The sequence below is a fragment of the Delphinus delphis genome, chromosome 1, assembly GCF_949987515.2.
Source record: "Delphinus delphis chromosome 1, mDelDel1.2, whole genome shotgun sequence".
Taxonomy (NCBI): domain Eukaryota; kingdom Metazoa; phylum Chordata; class Mammalia; order Artiodactyla; family Delphinidae; genus Delphinus; species Delphinus delphis.
Window position 1 is genome coordinate 92020488 of NC_082683.1, and position 19647 is coordinate 92040134.

Below are 19647 nucleotides of genomic sequence, written 5' to 3' on the forward strand. Positions count from 1 at the left end.
AAGTGATTTGTGAAGTGTCTCCTTCATAAAAAGACAGTATTTGTCATATTTTAGGATAGGTTAATCAAATGGAATTGGATTTATCAAACAATTCACTTTATTAAATCATGCCTTCAATGCACTTTTAACAAAAACATTCAGTCTACCTGTGTAACACATCTACTGTTTTTGCAACAGGTAAATGATTAAGCACATATGATCTTTTTTTTTTTTCTTAAGTACATATGATCTTGACCCAAACTGAGAAAGCACAACCCACTTCCATCACTAGCTTCCTTATTGGAGGATGTTATCTAATATCTCTAGATTTCAGTGTCCTCCTTTGCAAAAAGGGGATAATAATAATACTAACCTCATTCAATTATTGTGAGAAATAAGTAACTGAAACATGTAATCTCTTAGAACAGAGTTTAGCAAGTATTAGCTATTATGAATTTAAGGGGATTAAACTTTGTACAATGGCCCATATTCAGATATTAAATGATGTGTACCTATAGCATGCAGACCTTATTTTGGCTAGTTTGTTTTGAAAACAAACATAAATAGTCATGTTTTTAATCTTTCATCTATCAATTCAATATTCTTATATCTATATCTTAAATATCTTTACCTGTACTGAAATTGTCTTCTTACTTATTTCATTCTCCTTTTTTTAAAATCTTTATTGTAGCATAATTGCTTTCCAATGATGTGTTAGTTTGTGCTGTACAGCAAAGTGACTCAGTTATATGTATACATATATCCCCATATCCCCTCCCTCTTGAGCCTCCTTCCCACACTCCCTATCCCACCCTTATAGGTTGTCACAAAGCATCAAGCTGATCTCCCTATGTTGTGCAACATCTTCCCACTAGCCATCCATTTTACATTTGGTAGTGTATATATGTCAATGCCACTCTCTCACTTCATCCCAGATTCCCTTCCCCTACCCCCACCGTGTCCTCAAGTCCATTCTTTACATCTGTGTCTTTATTCCTGCACTGCTACTAGATTCATCAGTACCCTTTTTTCAGATTCCATGTATATGCATTTGCATACGGTATTTGTTTTTCTCTTTCTGACTTTCTTCACTCTGTATGACAGACTCTAGGTCCATCCATATCTCTGCAAATTGCACAGTTTTGTTCCTTTTTTATGGCTGAGTAATATTCCATTGTATATATGTACAACATCTTTATCCATTTTTCTATTGATGGACGTTTAGGTTGTTTCCATGTCTGGGCTATTGTAAAGTGCTGCAATGAAACATTGGAGTGCATGTATCTTTTGGAATTATGGTTTTCTCCAGATATATGCCCAGGAGTGGGATTGCTAGATTATATGGTAGTTCTATTTTTAGTTTCTAAAGGAGCCCTCATACTGTTCTCCATAGTGGCTGTTTCAATTTACCTTCCCACAGACAGTGTAGGAGTGTTCCCTTTTCTCTACACCCTCTCCAGCATTTATTGTTTGTAGATTTTTTGATGATGGCCATTCTGACCAGTGTGAGGTGATACCTCATTGTGTTTTTTTTTTTTTTTTTTTTTTGTCATACACGGGTCTCTCACTGTTGTGGCCTCTCCCGTTGCAGAGCACAGGCTCTGGACGTGCAGGCTCAGTGGCCATGGCTCAGTGGCCATGGCTCACGGGCCTAGCCGCTCTGCTGCATGTGGGCTCTTCCTGGACCGGAGCATGAACCCATGTTCCCTGCATCAGCAGGTGGACACTCAACCACTGCACCACCAGGGAAGCTCTCTCATTGTGGTTTTGATTTGCATTTCTCTAATGATTAGTGATGTTGAGCATCTTTTCATGTGTTTCTTGGCAATCTGTATGTCTTCTTTGGAAAAATGTCTACTTAGGTCTTCCACCCATTTTTGGACTAGGTTGTTTTTGTTTTTTTGATATTAAGCTGTATGAGCTGCACTTATATTTTGGAGATTAATCCTTTGTCAGTTGCTTTGTATGCAAATATTTTCTCCCATTCTGAGGGTTGTCCTTTTGTCTTGTTTATGGCTTCCTTTGCTGTGCAAAAGTTTTAAGTTTCATTAGGTTCCATTTGTTTATTTATTTATTTTTATTTCCATTACTCTAGGAGACAGGTCCAAAAGGATCTTGCTGTAATTTATGTCAAAGAGTGTTCTGCCTATGTTTTCCTCTAAGAGTTTTATAGTGTCTGGTTTTACATTTAGGTCTTTAATCCATTTTGAGTTCATTTTTGTGTATGGTGTTAGGGAGTGTTCTAATATCATTCTTTTACATACAGCTGTCCAGTTTTCCCATCACCACTTATTGATGAGGCTGTCTTTTCTCCATTGTATATTCTTACCTCCTTTGTCAGAGATAAGGTGACCATCTGTGCATGGGTTTATCTCTGGGCTTTCTATCCTGTTCCATTTATCTATATTTCTGTTTTTGTGCCAGTACCATACTGTCTTAATTACTGTAGCTTTGTGGTATAGTCTGCAGTCAGGGAGCCTGATTTCTTCAGCTCTGTTTTACTTTCTCAAGATTGCTTTGGCTATTTGGGATCGTTTGTGCTTCCATACAAATTGTGCAATTTTTTGTTCTAGTTCTGTGATAAATGCCATTGGTAAATTTGATAGGAATTGCATTGAATCTGTAAATTGCTTTGGGTAGTATAGTCATTTTCACAATGTTGATTCTTCCAATCCAAGAACATGGTATAATATCTCTCCAACTCTTTGTATCATCTTTGATTTCTTTCATCAGTGTCTTATAGTTTTCTGCAGACAGGTCTCTTGCTTCCTTAGGTAGGTTTATTCCTAGGTGTTTTATTCTTTTTGTTGCAATGGTAAATGAGAGTGTTTCCTTAATTTGTGTTTCTGATTTTTCATTGTTAGTGTATAGGAATGCAAGAGATTTCTATGCATTAATTTTGTATCCTGCTACTTTACTAAATTCATTGATTAGCTCTAGTAGTTTTCGGTGTCATCTTTAGGATTTTCTGTTATCTGAAAACAGTGACAGTTTTACTTCTTCTTTTAAAAGTTTGATTCTTTTTATTTCTTTTTCTTCTCTGACTGCCGTGGCTAAAACTTCCAAAACTATGTTGAATAATAGTGGTGAGAGTGGACAACCTTGTCTTTTTCCTGATCTTGGAGGAAATGCTTTAAATTTTTCACCATTGAGAATGATGTTGACTGTAGATCCCCTTGCTTTGATTCACCGAAGGTGGAGACTGGATCTTGTCCACTGCTATCCTTCCAGTGCCTAGATTACAACCTAACACATAGTAAATGCTCAATTAATAATTTTGAAATAAATGATTATATGTGTATAGGTTTTTCAATTTTTAACATATAAAAAGAGAGCCTCCACTGTGTGGTTGGTAGCAAAATATACTAAGCCAATTGATTATAATTAAAATAACTAATCATCAAACAATTTTATAGAGTACATATTTCTTATTTGCAGATTATGTAATATGTGTTTTAGGAATTCCTGAACAATGAGCTAATTAGAACGTATTTCCATAAAAGCTTGATTCTGCTGTCCTTTATCTCTACTAACATGATAGGGGGAAAAGTTGTTGTGTAGATAAAATTCATCATTAATATTCTTCAAAAGGTTACCTCATTTAACCTTAGATTATCTCACTGGAAAAGACAGAAACTGAATAGCTAAAGATAAGCCTGTAGAACAGTATTTTTTTAATGTTAAATTCTTATAGTATCACAGTTTATACCATGAAATCAGTGTATTTTCTTACAGTAAAAATTATCTCTAAACAGTTACCTGGTTTTTAAAGTCTGAAATACCTATTTAATTAGGGCCATTTAAAAAATTCTCTAATGAATAAATGTGCCTAAAATTGTTTATTCAGTCAATTAAGCATTCTGACGTTCTATTCTGAGTACTAGTCTAAGCTAAAGGCTGAATTAAATAATTGCATTGTTTGGGCAAAAAAGACATATTTAACATAATCCTGACTAAATATATGAATCTGAGAAATTTTCAGACTGGTATAGAAAAGTGTATGTATTGTATCTGTAAATTAACTACAATATACCATGACATCCTTTATGCGTTAACTAAATTTTCAAGTAATTACCTGATAAAATAGGAAAATACCATCTTAAAAATTTATTCATTTGTCAATATTGTTGATAAGCCTAATACATACATATACTCATTAACTCTTCGTTATATTTTTATGACTATATTCACTGCTTAATTGAAAACAAAACTAAACTCCTTCAGGCCAACATCTGCTGGCTAAGGGAATTAATTTCCATAAACATAATCAATATTATAAATTAAATTCTAATTAAAAACTCAATCACAAGCTAACACACAGCATTTTAAGTTATTTTAGTGTGAAAAAAGTATAGTGTGTTTCTTTGTCTGTTAAAAATAAAATGAGGAAAAAGCTACACATAAAAGGAAAGACGCTCAATAAATATTGCTCATACATAAGATGGGTGCTTTGCGTGACTTGTCCCCCAACTCTACTGGTATAAAATATACTTCTATACCTATCCTTAGATCAGTTTATTCATTTTCCAATCTATCATCTACAAAATCAATGGGCTCATCTTTCTAAAACAAAAATCCAAAGAATATCACTTCCCTGCTCACGCATTTTGGATAGTTTATCATCGCGAGGAATGTAATCAAAGCTCTTGAATCTACAGTATAAATGTTTCAACTTCTTTCTCCTGCTTTAACTCTACAATCCTCTGCTACAGTCGTGATCGGAATATCTTCACTCCTCTTATATATCAAGGTCTGCAGCCCTTTCATGCTTGTGTTCTGTTCTGGCAGCCTCTTCTTTCTTTCAGGCTCTCTGATTGGGACCCAAGCTTATCAGCCTCACTCACCCAGCAGAGCTATGAATTTGTAGGGGAAGCCTAATGATGCTACATCAGCTCTATGCACAACTTCTGCACTGCTTAGCTCACACTTTAACTGTCTCTTTACTTGTCTGTCTTAATGGATCATGAATCCCTCAAGAGCAGGACAAAAGTCTTATTCGTATAACTGCCCTCCTCAACACAGTCCTGAACACACAATGTTTTCACTTCCCCAATTTTCTATTTGCACAAAATTGGGAAAATTTTTACCTCTTTTTAGCTTTTTCTTTGTCTAAAAATGAGGTTAAAGATATTTTTCTCCACAAAATGATCAAGAGAGATTACATTTTGGGAAATTTAACTTTGTATATAAAATTAACCTTTCTTTCTTTCTGGAGACATATAATAAGGGTTGAATAAATATTAGCTACTATAATTTTACTTAACTTTCATTATATAATAATAATAATTGTTATACCATTATTGAGTAATAATGAATTATGATAATATGATATAAATTAAAAAAGAATAATATCTTTATCTAAGATGAAAAATGCAACTCTATCCCAGGAGTCAATCCTTCATTAACTAAAGACAGCAGAGGAAGCATTTGAGGAGTTTTATAGGACATCCTTTCCTCATGTAACACATGCTCCCAAACAGAGCTTTGTACACATTCTTTCTTCTGCAGGACATGTTATCCTCCAGATGTCTGTATGGCTCATTGTTTTGCTTCTTCAGGTGTCTCCTCAAATGTCTCCTTTTGAGAGTTGCTCTACCTAAAATAAGTATCTTTCCCATTTCTCACCATCTCCTTACTTTGCTTTATTTTTCTTTATAACACAACTACCAACTAATATATTGATTTTTATTTATTGTATTTATCTCAGACTAGACTGCTATATGTATGAGGAAGAGACCTGTCTGCTAAGTTCATATCCTCATCAGCAGCTAGGAAGGTGCCTGTCTTTTTTTTAAATCGAAGTATAGTTGATGTACAACATCATATGTTACAGGTGTACAATATAGTGTTTCACGATTTTTAAGGTTATACTCCCTTTATAGTTATTATAAAATATTGGCTATATTCCTTGTGTTGTACAATATATCCTTGTAGCTTACCACTCAGTCTGCTATAACAAAATACTATAGACCAGGTGGCCTATTGACAACAAACATTTGTTTCTCACAGTTCTAGAGCCTGGAAGTCTGAGATCAGGGTGTCAGTATAGTCAATAGAAAGCTTCCTTTTGGACTGCAGACTTCCAGCTTCTCACTGTGTCCTTGCATGGTGGAATAAAGCTAGCAAGCTCCCTGAGCCTTATTTTATAAGGGTACTAATCCCACTCATGAGGGCTCTACCCTCATGTCCTAAGCACTTCCCAAAGTCTCTTCCTCCTAATGCTATCATATCAGGTATTAGAATTTCAGCATATGAATTCTGGGGAGACACAAACATTCAGACCATAGCAATGCCTAATATGTCGTAGATGCCAAGTAACATTGAATGAATGCAATTTGAAGAGCATTGAAAAGTATTCAATTCCCAAATAGATTTTCACCACTGACTTTTGGAGTGTTAGAAATTCTTTCCTAACTGTGTTCTAAGTTATAGTAAAGGCACTTTTCTTCAGTGGATGCTTAAAAGGAATATAGGAACATAAACAAAGGAAGAGACACTAAAGTTCTCTCTCTCTGGACACCCACACAGAGGAAAGGCCATGCAAGAACACAGTGAGAAAACTCCATCTGCAAGCCAAGAGAGAGGTTTCACCAGAAACCAACACTACTGGCACCTTGATCTGGGACTCCTGCCACCAGAACAGTGAGAAAATATATTTCCGTTGTTTAAGTCACTCAGTGTTGGAATTTTCTTATAGCCTAGAGGCTATACCCAAGAGTCAGGCTTAAACCAGACTTAAAGTGAATTCTATTAATAGTGCCACCTGGACACTGGCCAAGTGCAATCCTTGATTAGATTGAGATGATCAGCTTCTGACCTTATCTCCCAAACAAAGAAATGGGAAAACCTCTCTAGTGGAAGACAATACCATTTAGAATGTATATTATTTTTATGTACAATATTTGGTGTATGATAAAATATTATAAGGTATGGAAGTAAGAATATATGACTTATAATCAAGAGAAAAATATAGAAATAAAAGCAGATCTGTAGTTGATTCAAAATTAGATTTAGCACAAAGAATTTTCAAATAATTTGATTATAAGACCAAAAAAAGAGAGGTAGAGATAAAAAAAAATGAGAAGATTGAGAGTTTTACCAGAAAATTAGAATTTATAAAAAAAGAAAAATTTGATGAGCACTCCAGAAAGCAAACCAAATATCTGAAATTCATATTTTGAACAATGATTATTACAGCAGTTTGAACACAGTTGTTCAAGAGATTAATTACCTGTAAACAAAACATAGATGATATTCAAAGAGAAGCACTGAAAATAACAAATGATGGGGGAAAGGAGATCAGAGCATAAGACATACATACAACATATTCTAAATTCATGGTCTTTTAAAAAAATAAAATCATCATAAGTATGGAAATGCTTTTTTATCTACATGGTAGCCATTAAAAATTGTAAAATTTTTATAATGAGCATGTTCATAGAATAAAAAATTGAATAATTAAACTTGTTAATAGAAAAGTAGGTAAAAATGGAAAAATAGGGAATATATAAAATAGATGGGCCAATGATAAAATAAATAGTGAAATAATAAATATAAACACAAATATATTAATAACTAATTTAAATATCAATGCAGTAATATTTCAAATAAAAGGCTAAGATTGCCGGAATTAATAGAAAAGAACTAAAATACTGCTTAAAAGAAACATTTTAAATACAGGACACAGAAAGATTGACTAAAATGATAAAAAATATGTTATTAAAATCCTATCCAAATTGTGTATGGAAACTATACTGTTATCAGGCAAATTGCAAGAAGCACTTCAAATGATAAATATCAATAGTAATACTTCATAATTAAAAATGGGTCATGCAATAGGAAGATAATACAAGCCTAAATGTATCTATCATAACTGCAAAATATGAAAACAAAATTGACAGCACCAAGCAGAAAGATAGAAAAACCTGCAATCAGTATGGGAGATTTTAATTTTCCAATTAAAAAAATGCAGGAAAAATGTCTACTGACAATAGATGAACAATGAAATTAATAAACATAGTCTAACTGATATAAGATTGTACATTGCAACAAACAATGAAAGAGCTTTTAATTTTTTTCAAGTGTACATGGAACATATAATGAAATAAATTAGGGTACCTCAACAGATTTCAAAATATTGAAATTATCGGGAATATATTCTTTAACAGCAATGAAATTCATATGGAAAAAATGAAATTAATACATTAAAAAGAAAAAGGTAACTTAAAAAGCTACATTTCTAAAACCAGCTAGAACATGTCTATATAATTCATTTGTCAAAGAAATCAAAATTATATTAGAAGTTTTTAGAGCTGAAAAATAGTGATAAACAGCACTTTAAAATTTGGGGAGTTTGGCCAACGCAGTGCGTAAAGAGAAATACATAGTCTTGAATTCACATTAGGAAAGAAGAAGAAAGGTGAAAATCAATTATTTAACTTTGATCTTGATAAGTTAGGAAAATAACAATAAGACAAAACCAAGGAATGCAAAATAGAAGACATAAATATGACAGCAAAAGTCAATGAAATAAGAAAAAAATTGTAAAATGCAAATAATTAACACAGTTAATTTTTGGTTCTTTGAAGAGATTAATAAAATTGTTAACATGCTAACAGTAATGATTTAGAAAAAGGAAAGGAAGACAAGTTTCCTTCACTAGAAATGGAAAATGGGAATTGCTACAGATTTAATAATCTATAAAGGCTACTAAGCAAATAGTAAAAACAACGTATATGGAATTGAGAAATCTCTAGAAAAGCACATGGTACCAAAGTTCAAAGAAATAGAAAATCTGAATGGAAAAATGTACATTAAACAAATCCAATATATTTTAAAATCATTTCCACAAGAAAGAAATGACAATCTTGAACAAACTGTTCTGGAGAATGAAAAAGGAGGTAGCTTTCCAAAGTTTTTTGAGACCACCACAATGCTGTATTCACAATTTATCAATGACATTTCAAAAAATAAAACTACAGACTGATTAACTGTGATACCTGTGATGTATTGGGGCATAGATTTAATGCTGTTAATAATCTAAATTAGATCTTTAATTCAACTCATTTCAGGTCTAGTTATATAATGTAGAAAAGGGAGAATGATGGAGAAAAATGTTTAGAGAGACACACACACACACACACACACACACACTCAGACCGGGGGTTCGGGGGAGAGCGAAAGAAAAAGAGGGGGGAGAGAGAAAAACAGAAATTTAGATAATATACTTTAATTATTTAGGGACAGTGAACCCACAGTGGGAACATTACAAACTATTTCTTTGAAAAACTGGCTTGCAAGCTAGAAAAATGTGTAAAAATTAGTCAGATGCTGAAAGATATGGACAAAAAATGTTTCAGACCAAGGGAATAACATGTTCCAAAATATAAGGAAGTATGAGTTGTTTAGGGAAAGACCACATATTTTAGCAAAGTTGATGAACATTATACCAGATGATGTTTATCTTCTAAGAATTAGCTCATGTGTCACTTCTCAAAACACATTTTCTTAAAAAATGTCATATGTTCAAGAAGCACAAAGCAGTTCACCAACTGTAAAGCATGATATATCACAACACGAGATAAGGATGGAGTTCAAATCACTCAAGACCTTTTATAAAAGTGCAAGGATTTTATTTAAGGTAAGGAGCTGCTGACATAATTTAAGCATGAGTATAACATCATATTTGTCATTTAGAAAGAGCAGTTAGGCAACAGTAGATTAAATGAATTATAAGAAAAAAAGTCTGAGAGTGAAAACTTTTGGGAGGTTCTTGCTGAAATTCATGAAGATGATGAGAACTTGGTTGAGTAAGAGCATGGTGACGGAGGTGAGCAGTTCTGTTCTATAAATGTTTAGGAAATAGACTGGATGGACTCAATGATTATATATGTTAGTAAGAAGATTTAAGATTAAAATAATTTCAGTTTTTCCCTTTGGAAACCCACAAGACCATCACAGGATAGCTCTCAACAAAATATTTTTTACATTGGATGACAACATGGGACTTCATTTTTTTTTTTTACATCTTTATTGGAGTATAATTGCTTTACAATGGTGTGTTAGTTTCTGCTTTATAACAAAGTGAATCAGTTATACATATGCATATGTTCCCATATCTCTTCCCTCTTGCATCTCCCTCCCTCCCACCCTCCCTATCCCACCCCTCTAGGTGGTCACAAAGCACTGAGCTGATCTCCCTGTGCTATGCGGCTGCTTCCCACTAGCTATCTATTTTATGTTTGGTAGTGTATATATGTCCATGCCACTCTGTCACTTTGTCACAGCTTACCCTTCCCCCTCCCCATATCCTCAAGTCCATTCTCTAGTAGGTCTGTGTCTTTATTCCTGTCTTACCCCTAGGTTCTTCATGACATTTTTGTTTTTTTTCTAAGATTCCAGATATATGTGTTAACACACGGTATTTGTCTTTCTCTTTCTGACTTACTTCACTCTGTATGACAGACTCTAGGTCCATCCACCTCACTACAAATAACTCAATTTCGTTTCTTTTTATGGCTGAGTAATATTCCATTGTATATATGTGCCACACCTTCTTTATCCATTCATCCGATGATGGACACTTAGGTTGCTTCCATCTCTGGGCTATTGTAAATAGAGCTGCAATGAACATTTTGGTACATGACTCTTTTTGAATTATGGTTTTCTCAGGGCATATGCCCAGTAGTAGGCCTCCACCCCCTTCTACAGCCATACCACCCTGAATGCGCCCGATCTCGTCTGATCTCGGACTTCATTTTTAATTGCTCTTTGCAAAGAATTTCAGAACTGATAGCCAAATACTGATGAGGCTTTAAATGTTTCTGAAATAGTATTTTAGTAAAGCAATAAGCAATAACCTTGCACTGTCTATGACCACCAATTAATAAATATCATTAACAAATGAATATTTTTCCTGAATACTGGTAGGATTTGATGCTAATTCAGTAAAAGGGAGACCCTATAATCCATAATTCACACCTAATTAGTATTTAATCTTTTTTTCAATCCTGTGATTTAATTACAAATGGTTAGTTCAACAAAATGAGAATCTTTTTTGGTCATTGTTGTTCAGTTAGAGTCAACAGGGGTCCCTGATAGATATAGATTACCAACACATGTTTATCCTCTTATAATTACTCTAAAAGATTAGTGCAGCAAACAAGTCATCAGACCTTGATTAAGAACAATGACAAAAGGTTTCTAAACTTATTTTTCTTAATTTGCCCATCAGATATCAAGGTTTGTTTCATAAATGTAATTTTCATTTCTCTTGAGAAATATAATCTTACTGAGTTAAATATTATATTAATGCATATATTTAATAAAGTTGGAAAAATTTTAAATATATTTGTCTCTAATTATCCAAAGACATTATGTAATTGAGAAAACTTCCAAATTAAACCCTAAAAATTTCAAATTCTTCATGTTTAATTAATGTTTATTATTTTACTTAAAAGGATAATGGCTTAAAAGTGGTAATATTGATGTTGATCAATATTGATTAATATTTTTCCATGACTTCTTTTTCAATAATAAAGCACACTTTTGAAATTATTTGAATTGATCCAATAATAAAATACATATATTTTATATATCTATAAAGAGAATGAGTTGTTGAAATTATAAAATTGAGCAAATTTAGATTAAAATTGGTATAACTGACTAGGAATTTCAAATAACAGAAATTTTTAAAATGAATCTGAACCAAAATAAATATTTAGTACTTAAACAAGATATTAGACCTTTTCAAGTAAACAGGAGTACAGTCATATTTCAGAAATAGTAGTAGCAAATAGTCAATAAACAAAATATTCACTAACCAGATGATACACAACTACAAATACCTATATATATGCACACATACATGTACATCATATGAACTCTGGTGTATATATATGCCTTTTCCCTACCTTTTAGCCTAAGTGCTGTGAGCCAGCATCTCTTGCCTAAAATTTAATTTTGATATTTCAGGTAGCAGTTTAATCCACTGAACTTTTATCAGAAATTGGGCACTTCCTCTAAGCTTCTTAGACAATGCAAAATGGCGTGTCAATTTGATCCATTGATAAAATCCAGTGGTCACCACCCTTTCTTCAGAGCAAGCCTTATCTTCAAGCTACATAAAATGAACAACATAAAATGGGAATCAGAATAATAAGAGGGATTGAGCAGTTCTAATTTGTCTTCACTTGGCATCCTTTATTCATGTCTATATTATTTAAAAATAAATATGACGTTTCTTAAAACAGAAAACAATAGAAATTTTTAGTTTGGTTGCATATCAGCTATTTAAGAAAACCAATTGAATATGAACGGTTGAGATGTTGATGAAATATAAGGGCATCACTGTGAGAATATTGGAGCCTGAGATTGGCAGGGACCTACCTGAGAGATTTATACCAGGAGATGAAACAGAAGCTAAATCTCAATTTTGAGACAGGTATTTGGTTGTACATATTAGATACATGTGTAGCCAAATGCCAGTGTTGTAATATTAACTTCTGCCAAATTTTAGTGATTGCCTTAGAGAAAAATTCTTTGGAAAGCAAAGGACAAAAAACAAAAATCCAATTGATAGTGGCTTAATTAAAGATTAATATTTTCAAATATCAAGAAGTCTGTCTAGGGCTTCCCTGGTGGCGCAGTGGTTGAGAGTCCGCCTGTTGATGCAGGGGACACGGGTTCGTGCCCCGGTCCGGGAAGATCCCACATGCCACGGAGCAGCTGGGCCCGTGAGCCATAGCCACTGGGCCTTTGCGTCCGGGGCCTGCGCATCCGGAGCCTGTGCTCCGCAACGGGAGAGGCCCGCATATCGAAAAAAAAAAAAAAAAGAAGTCTGGCTATCTGTGGCCAGGTGATATTCATTCAGCAATTCAACAGTATCTTGGCAAATGACTTCAGGTTATATTACTTGTGTTTGCAAGATGTATGTTAAAAGTACCTGGACTTTTGTAGCTCATATAGCTATTTAAGGCAGGAATAACAGGTGCTTAGAGAAAGTGATGCCAGCATGTCTATTTCTTTTACTAGGAAAGCAAAATTTTCCAAGATAACCTCCTTCTTTCTAAAAGACTTCCTTTTATGCGTCATTAGCTAGAACTGGGTCACATGGTTACTGCTAGCAGCAAGGAATGAAAGGAAAAGTGAAAGGAAGAACAGAATCCTAGTTGGCGTAGATCAATCATGATCCACTGTCAAGGTGTAAGCTTGGTATTACCTAAACATGTCAAAATTCTATTGGCAAAAAAACAGGAAAAAAGGGCAGGCCCCTAACATTTCCTTTGACCAGTGATCTATTGCAACAAATTTGATGCTAGACATTATGTATCTTAAACTTCCAGATAATGAACATTATATTTTTAAAATTAAACACTTTTGCAAAATTTCTTTAAAATTGGGAGAAAAAAGGAAAAAAATCTAAATAAAGTATAATAGATTGCCACTATTTCTTATACTGTAAAAATCCATATGTCACTTTTTATTTTTAGTTTAGCACCAAAAATGATACATGTTGATATTTCACTATTTGGAAAATTTTATTAAAGGTTAGTGGGAGTGAAATTTTGAATATGACATCTTTGTGAGTGTTACTTTTCAAAGAAACTAGAGTGAAGTTATTTCTGTTGATTTTTTTCATTAAAATTGTCTTAATAAATCTAGAAATAGATATCATTAGGAAAGTTTTAGGAGTAACATGTCTCAGTTAATATCACTCTGTGATTTTATCCTATTTACCACCATTTTACGTACATGCATTGACAGTGTGGATAAATTAATATGGATAGGACTGGAAGTAAAAATAACCTGCCTATTTTTAAATATATGGCCATAAGATAGTAAGAAACCAAATTATAATGTTAAGGTAATGTGATTCTCATATCTATCTAGAACAAGTCGAATGAATTAATTAATTGATGAGACAATCTCTGGCATATGTGTGAGAGTAACACATAAAAAGTTGTTTATTTTCTCAAACACACACACACACATTAATAAAGATATGCCAGAACCATAGAAGCACACATAAGCTCTTGGAAAACAGGCCAAAGAAATATTTAACTGAGGTTAACTACGTTCCATGCATGGCAGTTTACAACAACCACTGCTAGGTATGATCTGTCTCAGATTGATTTTCCATTTGTTTACTTTTCTTTCTTTTCTTTTTTTGCTTTTTGGTACTTCAGGTGATCAGTCTCTTCTGGAGTTATTCTGATTCATCAAAACATGACACAAAGAGATGTGTTTTGTTTTTGTTTTTTTCCACCCAAACCTGAACTGTTCCTTTCCTTTTTCATCTGTTTTCCTCTCTCTCTTTCTTTCCCCACGTCTTACATTTTATCCTTTTCCATTTTTAAACAACAAATTAACCATTTAATTTTTTCTGACAAGTTGTTTTAAAATGCTAGTGGCTCTTGAAAAAGCTGCATTCTAGTTCTTACAGAATCTGTGGATCCCTGGTATATGAATTTTCAAATTATCAGTTTATGGCTCCTACTCTTATGGTATAATGCTTTGTAATATGCACATAGAGAGCAGAAGTCAACCCTCAGAAGTTACTTGAGGATTATCTGGAAGTTTTAAAATGATATTCATAAGTGATTGTGTTAAAATTATCTTTCAGGGGAAAAAGGGAATTATAACAATCATTTTCCAGTTATTTCCTGCACTTTCAACCATGACAGTGTAAAATTGTTCAAATAGGATTGGTTTTATATGTGATACAGTTTTACTCCATTGGAGACATGCTGAATTTAAAATATTAGGTAGTAAACACAGTGAAGTACTGAATTAATCTACTTTGCTAATGCTGAGGCAAAGCTCTACTGGATAGATGCAGAGAAAAAATGAGATTCATTTACCCAAATAGTACCTAGAATGAAAGCTGCAGTGGTTCAATTATGAGGGAAAAAAAAGTTAATTTCTTTCTCAGTCTACATCCACATTAAATCAACTAAACATTTTAGAACATTTAAATCAATATAATTTGATTATTGAGTTTAAGCATGACTTTTTTAATGATCCTTTGGGTATTTGATAGATTTGTTTGTAATGTAAATAATTTGACTCCAATCTCTTCATAAGCAGAATTACGAAAGTTTAAATCTGGAAGAAATATTTGAGCCCATCTAGGACACTTGTTCATTTCTCAAGTAAGGTCATCAAAGTTCATGAGAGTTAATTTCATAGGAATTCATGACTAAATGGTGGCACAGCTGCAACAATAACTTATATACTTTTGTTTCCAGACTTTGAAATTTTCTTTTGATGTTTTAAATTAAAAACAATCTTTACTATGAAACAGCTGTCAGAGATAACACATTTTAAATTGCCTTCCATACTGTAAGGCATGATAATATTTCAATTATTATAACTATAATTTAGAACATTATTCCCATATGGAAAAAATTTGTTTTAAGTATTAAAGAAAATGTAATATTTGGCAATTATTTACAGAAAAAAATGTGTAACTGGGAAACAGCAAACTGGCCAACTGGTACAAAGCTGGAGTTGTAAGTCTAATTCAGAAGCTTATCAAAAGTCTTGCAAAAATGATGGAGGTCTAACTTAAGCAGTGGGCAGAAAAAGAAAGAAATGGATGTTAAAGATTTTAAGAAATTAGAATCTCAACACCTAGCCAACCGGGATGGGGAATGATGAAGACAATTTTTGAAGACAGCAAAATGATAAGATTAAACATATTGAGTTTGAGATGCCTGTGGCATATCCATATGACTAGTCTATTTCATGGATTTTAATGTTTGCATAGTACAATAGACATATGATTTGGGCTGCTACGTAAACTTTGTTGTGATCACTATTTCCCTAGTCAGTATATAAGGAGCATACACAGTCACATAAAGAAAACAGAATAAAGATTTCTGAGAAACACTGACTAGATGGAGATTGAGAAAGCAGAGGAGGAGGCTAAGATTGAAGAAACAAAGAGAGAAGAAAATTAAGAAAGCCAGGAAGGTAAAAATGTTTTAAGGGAAGAGTGCTCCCCAGTTATCAACCAACAGGAAAATATGAAGAATGATGGAAAATGAGATATAGTTTCTTATTAGCTCTAAAATTATATCAATTAGATGGTGACTTGGAGTTATTACAGTTTTTATTCATTACCATTATTTATGACCACTGTCTGGAGATTTAGGAATTTTGAATGTGAGACTCTAATTCCTGCTCTGGTAGAAATTCCTCTATATTCTGGATACTTGAAGCCAATTATTGGAATGTCAGTCAGGGTATTGCATGTATTACCTGAAAAAAATGAGCATTGAAAAAATTGTTTTTCTTGACAGTACAATGTCTTAAAAAATTCAAAAATGATAATTTCAAATTTTATTTCAAACTTTAATACAATGACAATTCTATAACTAGTTTTATATTAAATGATTCATATTTGAGGAAATGTTTTTGTTTTCAAAATATGTATTTAATTATCTGAAATCATGAACTGCATGAGAAACGATCTCTTAATATGATAGGATAAGAAGAATTTGTTCATAAAAATAGTATTTATAATGAATAATATTTTTCTTTGTTTTAAATGTTAGTCAATAAAGTTTTTAATAATATCAGTTTCAAATGCATTCACCCTTCTCAAATACAAAGTATTTGTATTTAAGTACTTGTGCTTATACTTGTGCTCATATATAAGCAGAGAAGTATATAAAGCAGCCCCTTTCCCTTTGAAGTGTATCTGCAACAAGCTAAAGTGACTTTCCTAAATTTTGTTGTTACCTACTAATACATTTCAGTAAATTAGGAATTCTTTGAGTTAAACTTGACCAAAGCAAACTAATCATAATTCATAAGTTTCAAAGTTTCATTGCTCATAATGTTGTTTCAAAATTTAGTACTTTAAATCACAGTATATAGCGAGAAAATTTTTAAGATTTTTTATATCATTGTCACATATCCCATTGATATAGTGAAATCAATACATACATTCAATACATATAATTCCTTGGTAGCCATAATAGTTAATTTTATGTGTCCACTTGACTGGGCCCCAGCTGTCCAGATGTTTGGTTAAATATTATTCTGGTATGTCTGTGAGGGTATCTCAGGAAAAGATTAACATTTGTGTTTGTAAACTGAGTAAAGCAGATTGCCCTACCCAGTGTCTGATGGGGGAAGGCGGGGTGGCCATCCAGTCGTTGAAGGCCTGAATAGTACAAAAAGGTTATCTTTACACACTAAGGCATAGGTGTGTGTGTGTATGTGTGCGTGTGTGTGTGTGTGTGTGTGTGTGTTTCCATCTATATCTATATCTATCTATATTCTACTTGTTCTGTTTCTCTGGAGAATTCAAACTAATACAGATTTTGGTACCAAAGTGATTCCAGAGGAACAGAATTTTAAGGAAAGTTTTCTGAATAGGTTTTAGAGTTCTGGAATAGACTCTCTAATCTGATTAGATTTAAAGATATTAAAAACTCTATTTTCAATAGAAGAGAGAGCACTGATAGTCCATGGCCTGATCTGGAAATAGAGATATGCAAAATATTTCCATTGCATACTCCTAATCAGCCACTTATAAGAAGCAAGGAGTGGGTGAATCTGCCTATGATATTTTTGAACATTTTTTGAAAACTAACAAACATAATGAAATTGCTTGCTCCTAATATCACTGAAAAAAAGTTGTGAAAGAAAAAGATAAAATATATGTAGCACATATATATTTCAAAAGAATTTGTAAAGTATGTAAATAACTTTCATAATAAAAAGAAGGCAATTTTTTTTAATTTACCAAAGTTTTTTTTTTTTTTTTTAGTTTTTAGTTTCTTTCATTTAATTATTTTTTAACATCTTTATTGGAGTATAATTGCTTTACAATGGTGTGTTAGTTTCTGCTTTATAACAGAGTGAATCAGCTATACATATACATATATCCCCATATCTCCTCCCTCTTGCATCTCCCTCCCACCATCCCTAGCCCACCCCTCTAAGTGGTCACAAAGCACCTAGCTGATCTCCCTGTACTATGCAGCTGCTTCTCGCTAGCTATCTATTTTACATTTGGTAGCATATATATGTCCATGACAACCTCTCACTTCGTCCCACCTTACCCTTCCCCCTCACCATGTCCTCAAGTCTATTCTCTACATCTGTTATCTTTATTCCTGTCCTGCCCCTAGGTTCTTCATAACCATTTTTTTTTTTTTAGACTCCATATACATGTGTTAGAATATGGTATTTGTTTTTCTCTTTTTGACTTACTTCACTCTGTAGAACAGTCTCTAGGTTCATCCACCTCACTACAAATAACTCAATTTTGTTTCTTGTTATGCTGAGTAATATTCCATTGTGCATATGTGCCACATCCTCTTCATCCATTCATCTGTCGATGGACACTTAGGTTGCTTCCATGTCCTCTATTGTAAATAGAGCTTTATTGAACATTGTGGTACATGACACTTTTTGCATTATGGTTTTCTCAGGTTATATGCCAATAGTGAGATTCCTGGGTCATATGGTAGTTCTATTTTTAGTTTTTTAAGGAACCTCTATACTGTTCTCCATAGTGGCTGTATCAATTTACAGTTCCACCAAAGTGCAAGAGGGTTCCTTTTTCTCCACACACTCTCCAGCATTTATTGTTTGTAGATTTTTTGATGATGACCATTCTGACTGGTGTGAGGTGATACCGCATTGTAGTTTTGATTTGCATTTCTCTAATGATTAGTGATGTTGAGCATTCTTTTATGTGTTTGTTGGCAATCTGTATATCTTATTTGTAGAAATGTCTATTTAGGTCTTCTGCCCATTTTTGGATTGGGTTGTTTGTTTTGATGATATGGAGCTGCATGAGCTACTTGTATATATTGGAGATTAATCCTTTGTCAGTTGCTTTGTATGCAAATATTTTCTCTCATTCTGAGAGTTCTCTTTTCGCTTTGTTTATGGTTTCCTTTGCTGTGCAAAAGATTTTAAGTTTCATTAGGTTTCATTTGTTTATTTTTGTTTTTATTTCCATTTCTCTAGGAGGAGGGTCAAAAAGAGTCAAATAACAAAGTGAATCAGCTATACATATACATATATCCCCATATCTGATTCACTTTGCTGATTCACTTTGTATGTTTTTATCATACATGGGTGTTGAATTTTTTCAATCATATTGCTGTGATTTATGTCATAGAGTGTTCTGTGTATGTTTTCCTCTAAGAGTTTTATAGTGTCTGGCCTTACATTTAGTTCTTTAATCTATTTTGAGTTTTTTTTTTTTTTTGTATATGGTGTTAGGGAGTGTTCTAATTTCATTCTTTTACATGCAGCTGTCCAGTTTTCCAGACAGCACTTATTGAAGAGACTGTCTTTCCTCCATTGTATTTTCTTGCTCACTTTGTCAGAGATTAGTTGGCCAAATGTGTGTGGGTTTATCTCTGGACATTCTGTCCTGTTCCATTGATCTATATTTCTGTTTTTGTGCCTGTACCATATTGACTTGATTACTGTAGCTTTGTAGTGTAGTCTGAAGTCCAGGAGCCTGATTCCTCCAGCTCCATTTTTCTTTCTCAAGATTGCTTTGGCTATTCGGGATCTTTTGTGTTTCCATACAAATGGTGCAATTTTTTGTTCTATTTCTGTGAAAAACGCCACTGGTAATTTGATAGGGATTGCATTGAATCTGTAGATTGCTTTGGGTAGTAGAGTCATTTT